At 47.8% G+C, this 17,377-nt stretch overlaps 1 long non-coding RNA gene across 2 annotated transcripts; it reads left to right on the top strand.

Annotated features, from left to right (window-relative positions):
- The first annotated feature begins 8,087 nt into the window (after positions 1-8,087).
- Positions 8,088-12,934, top strand: LOC139358811 (uncharacterized). 2 transcript variants are annotated; one of them, XR_011614312.1, is made up of 3 exons: positions 8,088-9,606; positions 11,470-11,606; positions 12,435-12,934. It is a non-coding gene; the product is annotated as an uncharacterized lncRNA (long non-coding RNA). The 2 variants fall into 2 exon arrangements; XR_011614311.1 differs by lacking the exon at positions 8,088-9,606 and adding an exon at positions 11,068-11,298.
- Positions 12,935-17,377: the final 4,443 nt, after the last annotated feature.

Genomic DNA, 17,377 nt, shown 5'->3' on the forward strand with positions numbered 1-17,377 from the left:
GTCCTCAGCCTTGTGAGGTCAGCTTTCCAGCTCTGTCTGGCCGCTTCTGCTCATGGAAGTCATGTCAGGACGCCTGTTTGTGTCCGCGGATGAGGGGCTTCCCCTGCCCCCAGCCTCATGAGTGGCAGCTGATGCTTTCCCATCCCCCGGGTGAACCCTGCTTCCATTTCTCACGGTGCTGAACCAGGAGCAGGGGGAGGCTGTGATCCATGATCTCCCACAAATCCCGGCAGACATGTTTTATAGTTTAAAGTGGTTATACGAGTTCTTCTTTTTGGATATTATTTGTGTGTGATCAGTTTACATGGTGTTTATTGGGTGTTTGTGTTTTTTATAACATCGGTTTGTGGGATCTGGGAGAAGGGTTTTTAAGAGGAAGATCCTTGGGGAGACAGAACCTTGATGTGGGGAGCTGTGAGCGCTCCACTCAGGGCGGGGAGCACATTCAGGGCGAGCTGGGCAGAGCCTCAGAGGCTTCTGGCTGCCCCTCTCTGGGTGTGGGGCCTGTGGGGCGACTCCATTCAGGGAGGATCTGGCCACTTGAGGCAGGAATAACCCAGTAAAGCCTGCGCCGCAGCTGAAGGAATGATCCCTGTTTGTTCTCTAAGAGGCCCCTGCAGGTGGGAGATGTCTTAAATAACCACCCACAGGCAGAGAGTAAAGGGCTCAGTGAAGAAAGAAACTGGAGCTCAGTCCTTTGAGGGCAGAAACGCATCCCCCACACCCGCCCCGAGCTGAGCACGGCCATACCTGGGCTTTGTGGGAGCCTGACCAGGCCCAGCGCCTGCCCTTTGCTGAGCAGTGAGTAAGGGGAAGTTAGACAGCCGCAGGGACATGCTTGGCCTGACTGGTCCAGCCACCTCACTAGCACGTGGGGTGGATGAAGCTCAGGGAAGCCAAGGGACTTCTTCCAGATCCCTGGGGAATAGGACCGGAGGTCCCAGCTCTTGATTTCCCATTCAGTGCTCTCGCTACGGCCCAAGGTTGCTCAGCACCTGCCAGGCCTGTGCAGGGCACTTTAGAATCATTAGCCCATTTAACCCTGACTGCCACAGACACATGCCAGACACACATTAGCCCATTTAACCCTGACTGCCACAGACACATGAATTGTACCCATTCTACAGATGAGGAACCGAGGCTCAGAGAGGCAGGTAGGAGGAGGGATGAGATCCAAACCCAGCACTGTGATTCCAAGGAGCCCTTAACTTCTATATGCTCATCAGATAAATATTCTATCCTAGGACAATTAGTATTTTCTTAGATTCAAACAAACAAACAAACAAAAACAAAAGAAATGTTCATTGTTGGGGACATGATTCTCTAATTAGACTTTCAAGGAATTTCCCAGAACTTTGTGGGTTAACAGTGATGCTACTCATTATTATTGGCTTCTGTCCCTCCTACCCAGCCCTGCCCTAAGCACTTTCCTGGCATTCAGTTGTTTAAACGTCATCACAAACTTATAAGATATGATTTGATGCGACATCACTGGCCCTGTGTTAAGGGTGTGGAAACTAAGCTGGGTGAGCAGAAATTGCTTGCTTTAAAACCCTGAACCCATGATTCCGTTTCCTTGGAAATATGCCCGGGTTGGGGATTTGGAAACCTGTGGGAGGTTGTGTTATTGAGGGTCATTGTTCTCATTCTCCACCTTCCTTCCCTGGATCTGTGTCCTCTGTCTGTGACTCTGTAGTTTGTGCACCTAGAGGTAGAATCTGTTTCCTTGTCCTGTTGATGTTGGCTTTGGTTGTCTGACTTACTTTGGCCAATGGGATGTTAGCAGGTGTGATGTGGGCAAAGGGGTGCCATGTGCTAGCACAGCTGGTCTTGCCTGCTTGTTCTCCTGCCTTCCATCATGAAAGAAATAGGCCTGTGATTGTCACTGGCCCAAGGAAGATGGGAGAGCCTTGGTTCAGCAGACGTGGACCCAGCTCTCAGCTTGCAGCCAAGAAAAGCCAGGCCTAGCTCAGATGGGATGAATCCCAGTAGACCCATGGACATGAGAATGAGAAATAAATATCATTGTTTGCAACTGAGTTTGGGGGTGTTTTGTGACACAGTGTGATTGTGAGAGTAGCTGACTGATACAAAACTAGAGACCCAACATGCTGTGGCACTCACTAGCACCCGAATGCACCTGCCCTCAGGGCCATCTTCTCCTGACATACCGTGCTTTCCAATGCCCTCAGGGCATCTTTATGTCAGATGATGGGTCCTTGCCCAGCATGTCATGTTGGCCCCTGTTCCCAAGAGGCAGGCCCAAGTTCTTCTGGTCTAGTTCAATGGAGCGGCACCTCTGTGCATCGGAGGAGCTTTTGCTTGTTTTGTTTTTCTCTAACCAGACATACAAGGGTCCATTGAGCTCTTCTAATGCAGAGAAAGCCTGTTTGGCTATCATTATGTCAGTTTCTTTTCCACTTTTGCAAACTTTCTTTCACTAAACATTCGTCAAACCTAGAGCTGGCCTTTCCTGGTGACAAGAAAATAGCAGGGGTGTTTGTGTCTTCTTTGGATCATGCTGACATTTCCGTCCATCCTGACATCTTCGCTGGACAGAATCCAACTGTGTCCTCTCCTGACGACTGTTCCTGTTGGGAAGTTTCGTACTAAATAACCATCAGCATCATTATCATTGTGCATCTTTGGGACAGCAAGAAGGGAGGGCCAAGTTTTGTCCCAGTCTATTAGGAGTCAAGAGGGAAGGGAATGGGAACTGCTGACCTTTGACGGCTTCCCCAGGCGGCTCTGGCTGGGCTGCTCAGCTGTGTTGTCTCACTGTGTATAGTTTACAGCTCCCTAGGACCTCAGTATCATTCTTACCTTAGGACAGAAGATGACAGCAAAGCTCAGAGAGGTTGTGTAACCAGCCTGAGGTCACACAACTACAGAATTTCCATATGGAAGAAACCTGTGGCAGTTTAACTAGAAGGGGCTTCCGGGGTGTTGTGCACTGCCTCTTTTTCAGAGCAACCTCACTGTGTATTTGTGGTGGATGTGGAGATGAGATGAAAGTGAACAGATGGTTACACCCATGGTAATAAATGGTCATCAGCTCTCATGTCAGGACCCAGGGGCACAGGTCTGGGGAGGCTGCTGAGAGACGCCATCATGTCTCAGCTGTTCAGTGTTCTCACGATCCCTAGTGGGTATCACCTCATCCAAGCAGGTGCCCACTCATCCATTTTCTCCTTCACTTCCTCATTCTCTCTCCCACTCTCCCACTCACTCGCTGCTCACCTGCCACGTCTTCCAGGCAAAGGCGTCTGAATGGGACCATTCATCGGTTGGCTGCTTCTCTCCCACCCTTTCCTCTCTCACTGTCTCCACACCAGACCCCACAACCACAGGGCCTCCAAAGACTCACTTTGCTTCAACTGCTCTCCCTTGCCCTGGGTTTGACTTAAGCAACACCTTTGCTTGACCAAGCATGAAGGTTGCTGAGAGAGAAAGAAAGCCTTCATGCCTTGGTAATCCGTCTGGTCTAGGGCTGCCCATCAGCCTTTGTGTTATCCTTTGAGAACCATCTGAGGAGTGATGAGGCCTATCCTAGCAGAAAGAAGACAATTGTCAGGATGGCAGGATGACCCTGTGGGCATCTCTTTACTGCTAGCTTGAAAGCATCCTCAATGCCTCAGTGCCTAGTTCTGTATATTTCTTCAATCAGAAGTTCAATAATGGGGGAACGGAAAGTAAGCAGGAAATAGAAGAAACAGGACTAATTGATCGATGAGGAGAAAGGAAGGCAGGTGTAAAAATAGTTGCTGTAAAGGTTGTTGATTTCTGTTGTGAAAGCATCTGGAAGAATAATATTCTCTATGGCCACTGGAGCTCAGTAAGATCAAGCCACAGTTTGAATACTATTAGAATAAGCTATATATAAAAATACATTTTTTTACATACTGAGGCAGTGGGGCAGTTATATAGTCATTTTATTAGTGCCTTGTTTTAAGTAAATACGTTAGAACTTAGGGAGGAGTAAGGACTAGCCTCAGGTTCAGGAAAGATAGGATCATCTTCTCCCAGATCTGTAGCAGGTGTGGAATGCTCTTTGTTCTGGACTTGGAGCTGTGAAGATGAGGGTGAGAGCCTAGAGCTGCCATTTACTATCTTGCTGCAGAGGAAAAGAGTGGCCCAAGAATGGAGCCCAAACCTGAGCAATCAGAGCCAATGATGGAGAGATCATGGGTCCTGAGAATGTCATTTGACACCTGGATCTACCCATGCCTGCAACCCACACTGCCCCCAGAGTTCTCTGCTAACAGAATCAACACATTTAATTAGAAAACTTCTTTTAAAAAGCTGGGTTGAATTGGCTTCCTGTTGTTTATAATCTAAAATTCCAGACTCATACTCACCTAAAATTTCAGGAGTTATTGATTAAAAAGCAACATCATGTCCAGTTAAAATAGTTTGTCCACCAGGTTCCATAGCAAGGCTCTAAGAACTGTGAAGTCAGAGCTTATCCTTCCTGAAAATGGCATTGTGGTGACAATGGTGCAATTGACCCCTTAGATATACAGCCAGAGCCAGAGTCTTACTTTTTTTTTTTTTGAGACAGAGTCTCACTCTGTCACCAGGCTGAAGTGCAGTGATGCAATCTCAGCTCACTACATCCTCTGACTCCCTGGTTCAAGCGATTCTCCTGCCTCAGCCTCCCGAGCAGCTAGGATTACAGACACGTGCCACCACACCCAACTAACTTTTGTATTTTTAGTAGAGACGGGTTTTCACCATGTTGGCCAGGATGATCTTCATCTCCTGACCTCGTGATCCGCCCACCTTGCCTCCCAAAGTGCTGGGATTATAGGTGTGAGCCACTGCGCTTGGCCACCAGAGTCACTTTTTATAAAAAGAAGAGACACTTGTGAGACATCATTCATGATTCCATGAAAGGAACAATTCAATGTTAAACAGTAGGCCAAAAGCTTAAACTTTTATATTAAATCCAAATGAGCTTAAAACTATATTAAATGGGCCTGGCAGGGTGGTTCATGCCTGTAATCCCAGCACTTTGGGAGGCCGAGGTGGGCAGATCACTTGAGCCAGGAATTTAACACCAGCCTGAGCAACATGGCGGAACCTCGTCTCTCCCAAAAATACAAAAATTAGCCAGGCATGGTGGCACATGCCTGTAGTCCCAGCTACTCAAGAGGCTGAGGCAGGAGGATCGCTTGAACCCTGGAGGTGGAGGTGCTGAGATTGTGCCACTGGACTCCAGCCCGGGTGACAGAGTGAGACCCTGTCTCAAGAAACAAACAGGCCGGGCGCGGTGGCTCACACCTGTAATCTCAGCACTTTGGGAGGCTGAGGTGGGCAGGTCACGAGGTCAGGAGATCAAGACCATCCTGGCTAACACAGTGAGACCCTGTCTCTACTAAAAATACAAAATATTAGCCAGGTGTGTTGGCGGGCACCTGTAGTCCCAGCTACTTGGGAGACTGAGGCAGGAGAACAGCATGAACCCGGGAGGCGGAGCTTGCAGTGAGCCAAGATCGCGCCACTGCACTCCAGCCTGGGCAACAGAGGGACTCTGTCTCGAAAAAAAAAAAGAAAAAGAAAGAAAGAAAAGAGGAGGTGCTGGTGAGGTCACTGGGAACCAGCGCTCACTCCTGGTGGAGACCCGCAGTGCCTTGGTGCAACTGCAGCCTAGTGGGTTCAACAACATCCTTCATACCCACCTTAACCTCAGCAGATAGAACTGCAAGAAAGCATTAGGATTTGGTTTCAAACTTAAAGTTAGGTTTTCTTTCTTCCTGTTTATAACCTGAAATTAGGGTAACAAAGCGAGACCCTGTCTCTACGAAAAAATTTCTAGAAACTAGTGGGGTGTGGTGGTGTGTGCCTGTAGTTCCAGTTACTCAGGAGGCTGAGGTGGGAGGATCGCTTGAGCCCAGGATTTTGAGGCTGCAGTGAACTACGATTGTGCCATTGTAATCTAGCCTGAATAACAGAGTAAGACCTTGTCTCAAAAAAATACATTAAATTAATACATAAACTGAAATTATAATGAGAGTGATTCAAATCTTTCAAAACTAAGCAAGTTCATGGCAGTGTTATTTATAACAACAACAACAACAAAAATCTGTCGTCCAGCAATAGAGGACTACTGAAGGCAATTATCATATATCTATGTGACGGAATATTCTGAAGCGATAAAAATTTCTGTTTTGAAGCCTGCTTTATGACATAAAGAAAAATAGGCAACTAGCCTGACCAACATGGCGAAACCCCATCTCTACTAGAAATACAAAAAATTAGCTGGGCGCCTATAATCCCAGCTACTCAGGGAGACTGAGACGAGAATTGCTTAACCTGGGAGGCGGAGGCTTCAGTGAGCCAAGATCACGCCATTGCACTCCAGACTGGGCAACAAGAGTGAAACTCTGTCTAAAAAAAAAAAAAAAAAAAAAAAGAAGAAGAATAAATAAATGTAGGGGATGTAATTCTATGTCAACTCAAGGCAGATCCTGAAGAGTACACGTTCAAACTAAATCCCAATTTCATAAACCAAGTAGAGTTCTTACATGTGCATTAAAACTACTGGATGAAGTCTAATTTTATTTTTTGTCTATTTTCTAGGAATAGTTTATACACTCTCTATTACCTTTTAAATCAGAAAATAAATAGCCTTAAGCATAAAACTATGAGCAGGACGCGGTGGCTCACGCCTGTAATCCCAGCACTTTGGGAGGCCGAGGTGGGCGGATCACGAGGTCAGGAGATCGAGACCATCCTGGCTAACATGTTCACACCCCATCTCTACTAAAAATACAAAAAAATTAGCCGGGCGTGGTGGTGGGCGCCTGTAGTCCCAGCTACTCAGGAGGCTGAGGCAGGAGAATGGCGTGAACCTGGGAGGCAAAGCTTGCAGTGAGCCGAGATTGTGCCACTGCACTCCAGCCTGGGCGACAGAGGAAGACTCCATCTCAAAAAAAAAAAAAAAAAAAAAAAAAGAATAAAACTATAATAAAAGCACAGAGCAGCCTTGAGGTGTGACGTGTAACTGTCTTATCATCTGGGACATTTTTAATCTTCACAAACTCTCCCTTCTTCGTTGGGATGCCCCAGGGCATGGACTCTGTCTCCTCTCTGCCTTGGTGGTGCCAGGAACATATCAGGGCTCAATAAATAATTAACAACAAAGACCCCCAAAGGAGTCCCTTCACTTCCGGTGGCCGGCTAAACTCCTCAAGGCTTTCCCTTAAGTGCATTTCATTTGTTTTGATTTTTTTTTCAACTTAAGTGGTTGAAAATCAAAGCCAGGAGAGCGCTGTTGACTTGTGGAGAGCCAGAAAAGAGAAAAATAAATGAGTGAGTACAGTCCCTGCAGGGCCGCAGCGTGGGGGCTGGACCTGGGCACCTGCCGCTTCTGAAAGTCCCTTCTCAGGAGACGGAAGGAGAGGCTTTCATTCACATCCTAAAGCAAGGTGAAGCCGTTTTCCAGTTTCTTTTTTGAAAACGGGTGTTTTTGTGCCCAGATGGGCTCTGAGGCACTATGATCTAAGAGTCAAAAAAGATTGGATGGGGTATGAAAAAACATTGAAAATCCTTAGTATAACATAAGAAAGGTGGACTTGGAGATTAGAATGGCCCCTGCATCTGAGTCACTGGCTAACAGGTGTGTACTGAGCACCCACCCCTGCCAGACACTGCTCTGGGTGCCGGGACAGGACAGGAAACAAAACAATGCCACCCCCCTCCTCACTTTCGAGTCCGGAGGACAAGCAGTAGCCATTGAACCTGCAACTGCATGATGTGTGGGAGGTGGGGGCTGTTCTAAAGGATGATAGAGGTGAAGGGCAAGGCCGTGTCAGGGGTCAGGAGGCCTCTCTGAGGAGGTGAGCGAGCCCTGGGAAGAGCACCCCAAACAGAGGCACAGCAGGTGCACAGGCCCCGGGGCAGGAGAGACCTTGGCGATCCTGGCTGAGGAACAGCAGGGAGGCGGGTGTGGCTAGAGCCGCGTGGCCGAGAGGGAGGTGGGAGGAGATGAGGTCACAGGAGAGGGCGTGGAGTGAAGCAGTGAGGGGTGACCCGTGGCCTGTGGTCACTGTATCCAGGTGGGCAGGCTCCGGTGGAGAGCCAGGGCTCTCGGGGTGGTCCTAGGGGCAGCAGCATCAGCACCCCGGGACCCTGCTGGGAAAGCCAGCTCTCAGGCTCTGCTGAGACCTCCCGAATCAGAACCTCAGGGTGGGCCCGGCCATCGGAGTTTTAACAAGGCCTCCAGAGGATTCTGACACTCACTAGAGTGTGAGAGACACAGCAGAGCTAGAACTCAGGCTCCAGTTTTCACCCAGGAGACAGGAGGATTCTGGGTGGAAGGGCAGGAGGGGCTGGGGTCCCCCCCAGAAGGAGCGCCCCAGGAGGACGCCACACAGGGTGGACATTCGCTCCTCCTGGGAACATTCTCTAAGGGTTCCTTGGACAGGAGAGTGGCTCTCTGGGCTGCCTGGCATTGGAGATGCTGGGGGGCGAGTGCCCCAGGAGCAGGCCTGCACCCGTGACTGAGGGGCGGGGAATAAAACCCCAGCTTCCCCTGTGTCTGGGTGACTCTGAGGGGCGTCCTGTACACAGATCCCAGGCTGCTCAGCAGGATCGAGTTAGGAAGGGGGTTCCAGGACAGGAACCAGCATGACTAGAAGTGGAAGAACCTTGGCATATGCAAGGCACTGTGTGTAATTCCATGGGGCTGCAATGTAAGCTTGCAGACAGGAAGAGGGAGAGTGGCGTGAGATGGAAAGTGACTGATGAAATGTATGTCTCCCCAGGAATGTTGGCCACAGGTAAGCCCCCAGTGAAGGGACTTAGGAAGCCTCTCCCCCTTGGTGCTGTTTCCCCAAAGAGTCTTCAGAGACTGGAAATGCTTGCCAGGAAGGAAGAGCCACTTTCTATCTTTGCCATCAGAAGCACAGAAGGGTGAAGCTGGGCCCACGTAGAGAAGCATCTCATGCTGTCTGTGGCTGCTGCAGCGCTCTCCTGGGCCGCGGGGCAGGAGACGCTCAAAGGTCAACAGGACTTGGGAAAGCAGCTGTGAGTAAAGTCCCCAGTCCTGGTCCTGGACTCACTGCACCAGGGACCCCAAGGAGCTAAACATGACTGGATTGTAGCAAGCCTTCTCCAACATGCAAAGAAGCAACCAGGAAGAAGGTCTAATTAAAGATGTGCTATTTCTCCCCTCTTTCTTCTTCAACTTTCTCGTCACCCTCAGTGACATCACAGCAGCTTCCCCTTGTCCTGTGACAAACCTTGAGCAAGGTGCTTTGGGTGGGAGTCAGAGTGACATGGAAGACCCTGAGTTCCACGTGTCTAAGCTCATATTTCCCTCCTTCCTCCCTAGTTCAAGGAGGTAACCAGGCGTGGCGACTCCTCCTGGCAAGCATGTTCACAGGACAGAGGCAAGAGCTGCTTGAGAAAGATTTAGCTCATTGGAGTGAGGGGCGGGGCGGAAAGGGAAAGAGATGGAGGAGAAGATTACTGAAGAATGGAAAGGTGCAATGTTCCCCAGGTCCTAGGGATGTGCTGCACTGCAGAGGGTGGCTGTGAGGTCCCACACCTGCAAGGAGGAGTCACCGGATTCCACCAGTGGCTGACCTGCTGACCAGAGATGTGAGCCCAGTTTCCTCTTCTGTAAAATCAGGCGTAGCCCGGTGGCTTTCGATCCTGGCTGTATGTTAGTGACACCTAGGAAGGTTTAAAGATTCCTGATGCCCAAGCTGGACCCCAGATCTGTCAGATCAGATCATCTAAGTAGAGCACAGACACACTAGAGTCGTGAATGTCCCTCAGGTGACTCAAATGTGCAGCCAACATGGACAGCGCTGACCTAAGCTAAGTCCTGTTTACGAGAATTTTGAGACCATGAAATGCTTAGAGCAGGCAGGGCCCTAAGAAATCACGTGACCCAACTTCTGCCATTCACAGGGGAGGAAACTGGTGTTCAGAGAGGCCAAATCATTTACCCAAGGACACACAGCACATGAGTGGCAGAGCCATTTCCAGTGTTCCCTCCCCCTCTCGACATCCATACATGACTAATCCGAAGCTCTCAATTTCACAAGAGAGCTGGGCCTGAGACCCACATGGAATCCCTGATTTTCAGGATAGAATCCTAGGCCTCTTGGTGGTTCAGCAGGCCATCCTGTTACATGACCCTGAGGTCCCTCCTTGGAGAAAAATTCCAGGAGGCTTGAAATGTTCTCCAAGGTGTAGAAAAGGATGATGTGCCTGGAAACTGGAAAAGACTGGGCAATAGATGACAATTTGGGTTTTGTGGCTTCTTTTCCAAAAAGAAAATAAACATGGCAGAATTGCTTCTCACTGAAGGGGCATCTGGGTTTCATAAACAGACCATAAAGAGGCAAATAAGACCCAGAACAGCCCCAAGTCAGCATCTGTCCCTGCCATCTGGCTCTACCTCCATCCTCCTCCATCTCTCTCTCACCCAGGCTCACAACACCAGGAAGCGCTCTTGCCTTTTGGAAGGAGGATGGTCTTCTCCACACACACTTGTCTCTTGGCTCCTCCTACAGGTGGAGGAGGGTAAATCTGATTGGTGAGAAGATGAGACTCTGGGTTCCATCCAGTGGGTGGAGCTAATAAGCAAATGGTCAAAAGAGTTAGGATGCTTTTGGCAGCAAGTAACAGAATATGCAGCTAAAAGTGGCTTATAGTCTCACGACTCAAAGTGGGGTCCATGGACCAGCAACATCAGCCTCAAGAGTTTGTTAGAAATTCAGAATCGTATATTTTACCTAATATCTACAGAATAAGAATCTGCATTTCGCACAAAAGCCCCAGTGATTCATGTCCACATTAAAGTTTCAGAAGCACTGTCTTAGGTTAAAAAGACATTTATTAACTCATTTAACAAGAAGCCCAGAAAAGACAACTCTAATTTGGTTTACTCTCTAGCTCTAGAATGTCAGGCCTCTGTCTCTGCATTTCTGAGATTCTCTGGCCTTCACCTTGAGGTTTCCAGTGGCAGCCATGGCTCAAGCATCACCAGCCTTTGTCCAAAACAGAGGACAGGAAGGAGAGCTGGGGGATTTTTATCCTGTGTGACTTGGGAATTCTTTCCCAGAAAACTCTAGTAGATGTCCCTTAAGTCCCTTTGGCTAGAAGGGATGACAGGCCTGCTCGCAAAACAATCACTAAGGGGAAGAGGATTACTATGCTTTGATTGGCCTTGAACCATTGGCCAATCATGTTTGTACCTTAGGGCTAAGGCAGGGCCACCTTTCCTCAGCACATTGTTTTCTACTGGAGGGGTGAACAAAAGAAGGCTCTGTTACCGAGGAAGTAAGGAGAGTGGCTGCTCAGTGTCGGCCATGAACCTGGTTGTCCGTACATGTCCTCTTTTGTGTGTGTGTGTGTTTATGTGTGTGTGTGTATGTGTGTGTTGCTGCCATCAGTGCACAGCACAGCACAGTCCTCCATTCAGCGGACTATTTTTCTGCTTGGTTAAACCAGCTGTCCCCAGAGTCAGGGTCCAGGCACGAGAAGACCCAAGCCACAGACTCCCAACCAATGTTGAGTGAAAGCAACAGAAACCAACTCTGGATTTCTTGATTTAATTTTTTTGAAGACATTTATTGGCAATATATGAGGTAAGTCACAGAACTCTAGGAAAATTAAAGTGAAGAGCCAAATTCAGAGGGTCGGAGCATCAGGGCAACTCTTGGTTCCCCTATGCTGGCAGTGATTCCACTCTAACCTCTAGGGTCCTCTTGTCACTGTTCGTGATTCAGGTCCCCAGAGGAGGACGGGATGGTCCTGTCTTGGCCACATATAGCCCCCTGGATTGGCAGAGGTTGTAGTTTGACTGAAAGTCCCTCCTGACCACATGGACAGGGATGGGGAGCTTTTCAGAGGAAGCCTGAGGATTTGCTCAGGCCTGGAGAGCAACCCCCACACGCCCTCCACATGTCACCTGCACAAACGCCCCTCCAGCTGAGTCAGCCTCTTCATCGCCCCTCAAACATCCTTCTCTCCCATCCTTGCTTGTGCTGGGACCCCTCCTGGAAGGCTTCCCTCTCCTGTTTGCTCTTATAACTTTCTTGGTCCTTCAAGACTCAGATTAAACCACCCTCCTCCCCAACAAACACCAGCCATTGCTGCTGCCCTCTCAAGGTTTCTGAACCTCAGAACTATTGACATTTGAGGCTGGGCAATCTCTGTTGTGGGACTGCCCTGCATATTGTAGGATGCTTAGCAGCATTTCTGGCCACTACTCTGTAAATGTCAGTTATGCCCTTACCCAGTTGTGACAACCAAAACTGTATCCAGACGTTGGGAAGTGTACCTGGAGGGAAAAATTGCCCCTGGTTGAGAGCCACCCCTTTTCTGAACCTGAGTCCCTAAGATTTACTGCCATAGCAACTTAATTACATTGTGATGTTTACTTAACTTCTCACTGCTCCTTATTGCCTTCACAGACTGTAACCAGCCAGAGAGAAGCCAGTTTTGCTACAACCCACAACCCTGCACTAAGTTGCCTCCCACAGTGTGGAGGGATGGCTCAGGGCAGAGGGAGCATGGCAGACCACATGCTTTGGGCTTTATGTCTTTAAAGCCTCTGCCAGACTGGGAGGCTCACAGCTTGGTACCAGGTCTGGATGCAATGCCATATTCCTGAGGCAGAATGGTCTTTATGTACTTAACAAATTAAATAAGCAGAAGCCGTTAGCCTAGGGCTATCCCCTATTTTAAGCTCCTAAGTAACAAATTACAACCTAACTTGGTAAGTAAACAAACATAAGCCTAACTTAGGAATATATATATATATTTTTTTGTAACAAGTAGCCACATTTCAAACAATCAGAAACAGTTAAGTTTCAACCAATCACAGGCAGCCCACTCATCACACCATGCCCAAATAAGGCAGATGCCTAGTGGTAGCCAATCAGGTGATTTCTCTACTTTGTTTTCATGTTCAACCTATAGTAACTCACTGTCTAGACTACTGGGTGGCAGTCTCTGAACCTCTTCTGGTTCTGAGTGCTGCCCAACTCATGAATTATTCTTTGCTAAAATAAACACTGTTAATTTGTAATAAGCTTTTCTTTTGTCATGCTGTAGACACTCTTTCTGGCTCCATTGCCTGTCAGCATTTTCCCTGGACCCAGTGGGAACCAAAACTTGCTGTGACTCTCCAATGGTGACAGCCACCCCCTCCCACCCTCTGAGCTCCAGGAATGGCTCACAAGAGCTCTCTACATGCACTGTCTCATTTCCAATGAATTAGGTACTAGTGTCCAGTTTTTAGAGCTTGGGAAACTGAGGCATGGAGCATTTCAATGTCCTATGCACATTAAGAGTGAGTAAGGGTAGAGATGGCTTTGTCCTGAGGGGTCTGAGTCCAGAGCCAGTGCCCACAGTCATAATTTTCACAGGTCACCACAGCCCCCCATCTCTCTGAGCACCCACCCACATTCTTCATGCAGCATGTAACTTGTAGGAATTGAAGGTATGTTCCAGACTTTGCCTGTGTCCAATGTTAACTCATTTCCTATTTAGCACAAAGCATTTACTAAATGAGAGTTGCTGATTTAGTGTATGCACCACTTTACTCTGTCATCTCTTCACTGATAAGATCTGCATTTTGCTCACCACCTCATCTCAGAATCTAGCAGACTTCTTGAGGCATGGCAGGAACTCATCATTATTTGCCTCATTTAATTGAATTGTATTACGCTTCTTTTTACACTTCATCACACCTAACAATGTTTTGCACAGAGAAGTCATTCAAAAAAATACTTGCTGAATGACCATATAACTGATCAATTAGTCACTTTTCAATTGAACAGTTTCCATTGTACTTACAAGTGAATAAAGTAAAACGACTGCAAAAGTGCTTTTCTTATTTCACATTGATTGCTCCAATTAAATGGTTCTCTAAGCTTCAGAGAGCACAGTGATTCAGCTCTTCTGATTTTAAGCTCAGGCCTTTTCAGTTTTGATACATGCAGGTTTGGAAATCTGTGAAATGTGTAATGTGGATGCCATAAAGCAATGATACTGGTAGCCAATTTAAATATTTCCTAAGGAAATTTATATCATTTAGAAATGAGGGAAAGTTCTGAATTGGGACTCAACAGAGTCAGTTTTAGGAAATTTGTTTCAGGGAGATAGCTGAAGAGCAGCAGGCTGAGAAGCTAACCTGGATGTGACACCCCGTGAGAGAAAAACTCAGTTTAATGAATGAAGCAAATCCTGGTAAAGTGCATACAGCTGATCTCAGAGGGGCTGCCTATTTTCTGACAATTGGCAATTCTATCTGTTAACTACAAGTGTGTCATGGGACAAGCAGGAAGATTGCCTGCAGCCCTTGGAGAATAGGATAGTTATTCTCTTTATTGGCACACAATCATGCTTCTAAGCAATGCTTTAGAGCTCATCAGTGGTGAGACCCTTGGGTATTTAACTATATCCCTCTGAAGGCTGTGACCCAGAAGTGTCGGGAAATATATCTTGGGGACAGAGAGGAAAGGAAGCTGAAAAGTAGCTTTTATCCTGAGCCCATTCTTCAAAATAGGCTTTATAACAATCTTTGCATGTGTGATGGGGTGCGTGTACACATATGCATGTGTTCTGGTGGTGTGTGTGCCATGGTGTGTGCATGAGTGCACATGTGCTGTGTATGTGCACATGGACAGATGTGCCGGAGTGTGTGTGTACATGGGCATTTGTTGCCTGGGGTATGTGCCAGGGTATGGGTGTGCTAGGGTGTATGTATGTACATAAGCAGGTGTGTTGGGGTGTGTGTGCACATGGGCAGGCATGTTGGGGTGTGTGTGCACATGGACACGTGTGTTGGGGGTGTGTGCACATGGACAGGCGTGTTGGGGTGTGTGTGCACATGGGCAGGTGTACTTGGATATATGCATGTATACTGGGGTATTTGTGTATGCCCACGTATGTGTGCACGTGTGTGCATGTGGGCATGTGTATTGAGATGTGGGCAGGCTGGGGTGTGTGCGTGTACTGGGGTGTGTTTGTCTATGTGGTCACACACGTGTGCGTTTTGCTTCTTCTATTACCATGAAGGGCCTTGAGGCCAGCTCTCTGCATCCATTTCCTCTGAGTCCTGCAGCCCCCACCTCTAGGACTTAGGGGTGTTTGGTGAACTCAGGAGTGTGGGAAGACGAACTGGAGGCAGTGTCAATTAGTTTCTCAGTCTGGATCATCAAAAGTGGCTGAGATAAAAGAAATATTTCATCATGAAAACATTTAGCAATCTTAAGATGGGTCCACAAAAGGACTACATTCCTCTAACCACTGTGATTGATTCAGGGGTGATCACATGACACAGTGCTAACCCAGTGAGCATGTGGTATTCCCCTTCACCACTGGAATTGGTTCAGAGCTGAGCACGTGACCCACAGTCATCCATTTAGAGTGGATAGGACTTTTAATGGATGGAGTCTTGGGAATCAAAACCTCCTCTGGCCAGGCACAGTGGCTTATACCTGTAATCCCAGCACTTTGGAGGGCGAAGGCGAGAGAATCGCTTGAGGCCAGGAGTTTGAGACCAGCCTGGGCCACATAGTGAGACCCCATCCCTAAAAATAAATAAACAAACAAACAAACATTTAAAAGTTAGCCAGTCACAGTGGCATACATCTGTAGTCCCAGCTTCTTGGGAAGCTGAGCTGGGAGGATTGCTTGAGCCCAGGGGTTTGAGGCTGCAGTGAGCTATAATTGTGCCACTGCACTCCAGCCTGGGTGACAGAGTAAGCCTCCATCTCTAAAAATAATAAATAAATAAAATACAATAAAAATTGACCAAAAAATAAACCTTTTCCCACCTGGAGAATGGGGAGTGCAGACAGCATCTGGGGCAGTGACAGCCATTATGTGACCATGAGGAAAGCCAGTGGGAATAGAGGCTTCAGAGTTGAGGACAAAGCAAGGCCACCAGAAGAAATTGAGTGCAAGGCTGTGGAGCCTGCCTGAGCTTCCTCCAACTCAATTTCAGCAGCCAATACATTCCCTTTAATGTTTTGTTCAGTTTGACTTTTTTGTTGCCATTTGCAACCCCAAACTTACTAAGTGATACTTTACTCACCCCTGGGACATTCAAGGAAAGAGAGGCTGAGAAGGCTCCAGGGATGCTGAAAAAGGAATTTCTGTCGCGGGTTGAAGACCAGGCTAAAAGCTTGGTAAGGTTTCTTCCAACTCGATGACATGACAAAAGCCACTTAACCACTGGAAAATGGGTGTGTGTGTGTGCATCTGAGTATGTATTTTCCAACTTAAACTGGCCATTTTGGTATACCTAGAAAGGATATTTAATTATATATTTATATGCATATGTGAGAGGAATATTAAAAGAGGCAAAATACATAGAATTAAAGAAATAAAAGGAATATGATTTTCAAACCTCAGCCAAGCTGGTGGGAAGAACAGCTTAGATGCATTTTGTGAGCTGAAGGTTCCATGAACCCAGCTGGGGCCTGGTCACCTCCAGGGAGGATGTTTGGCTTCTTGTTGTGGGATGGGGCACCCGTGGTCTATAGAGGAAGCTCCTGGACTGCTGTTGACTAGAGTAACAACTTGACCAATGAGGAAACAGAGCAAATGCTTCAATATGTTTGCGTCACTGTTTAGGCTTGACCTTGAAGAGGGCAGGGTGGAGCCCTTCAAGCACATCCCCAAGATCAGAGGGGCTGCCAAGTTCTCCCTGTTGACTCCATTTTGTTGGGTCATCACCATGGCAACCACAGGGACCAGGGCCCTGGCCTGGCTGGCGAGTGTTTGCAGCAGCGCCTCCTGCTGGTGATTGCGGAGCATACCAGATCCATGCAGTCTGCCTGCAGTCACTGCAGCTTACCCTAGAGCGTTACTCTACCCAGCAGCAGGTCCAAATTATCTGAGCTAGAGGCCTCGATGTTGGCACAAATTGACAACATGGGACTTGCTAGGAAGCATTCTTTTGTTTAATCATAATTACTATTCAGTTCAGTTCCTCTGTTCTGGCTTCATGAAGCTTAATGATATTTCTTGTATCTGCTATAAGTAGAGCCAACACCTCCACCCACACGCTATCAACTAATTGTTGCTAAGTAACCTCTCCTCTCCCAGCCCAGATCTAAGTTGTTAGACTAGATCATGGCTAGACTTCAGCCATGGAATAGGAGTGAAATGTAACTGCTTTCATACATACTAATCGATATGACACCATCAGGTCATCTACTGTCCCTAAGTCTGAACACAGAGCATATCTCTGTGTTTGTGAACACACCAAAACCCAGGAACTCCTGTGAAGCGTTTGTGGTTTCAAACCCAGGAGCCACACAGCCGCATCACTGGGCTGGAACGAGTTGCTTCTTCCAGAGCAACTTGCAGGAAATCTGTGTTCAGTCCACCTGGGGCTGGG

Source organism: Macaca nemestrina, chromosome 15 (genome assembly GCF_043159975.1).
Source record: "Macaca nemestrina isolate mMacNem1 chromosome 15, mMacNem.hap1, whole genome shotgun sequence".
NCBI lineage: Eukaryota > Metazoa > Chordata > Mammalia > Primates > Cercopithecidae > Macaca > Macaca nemestrina.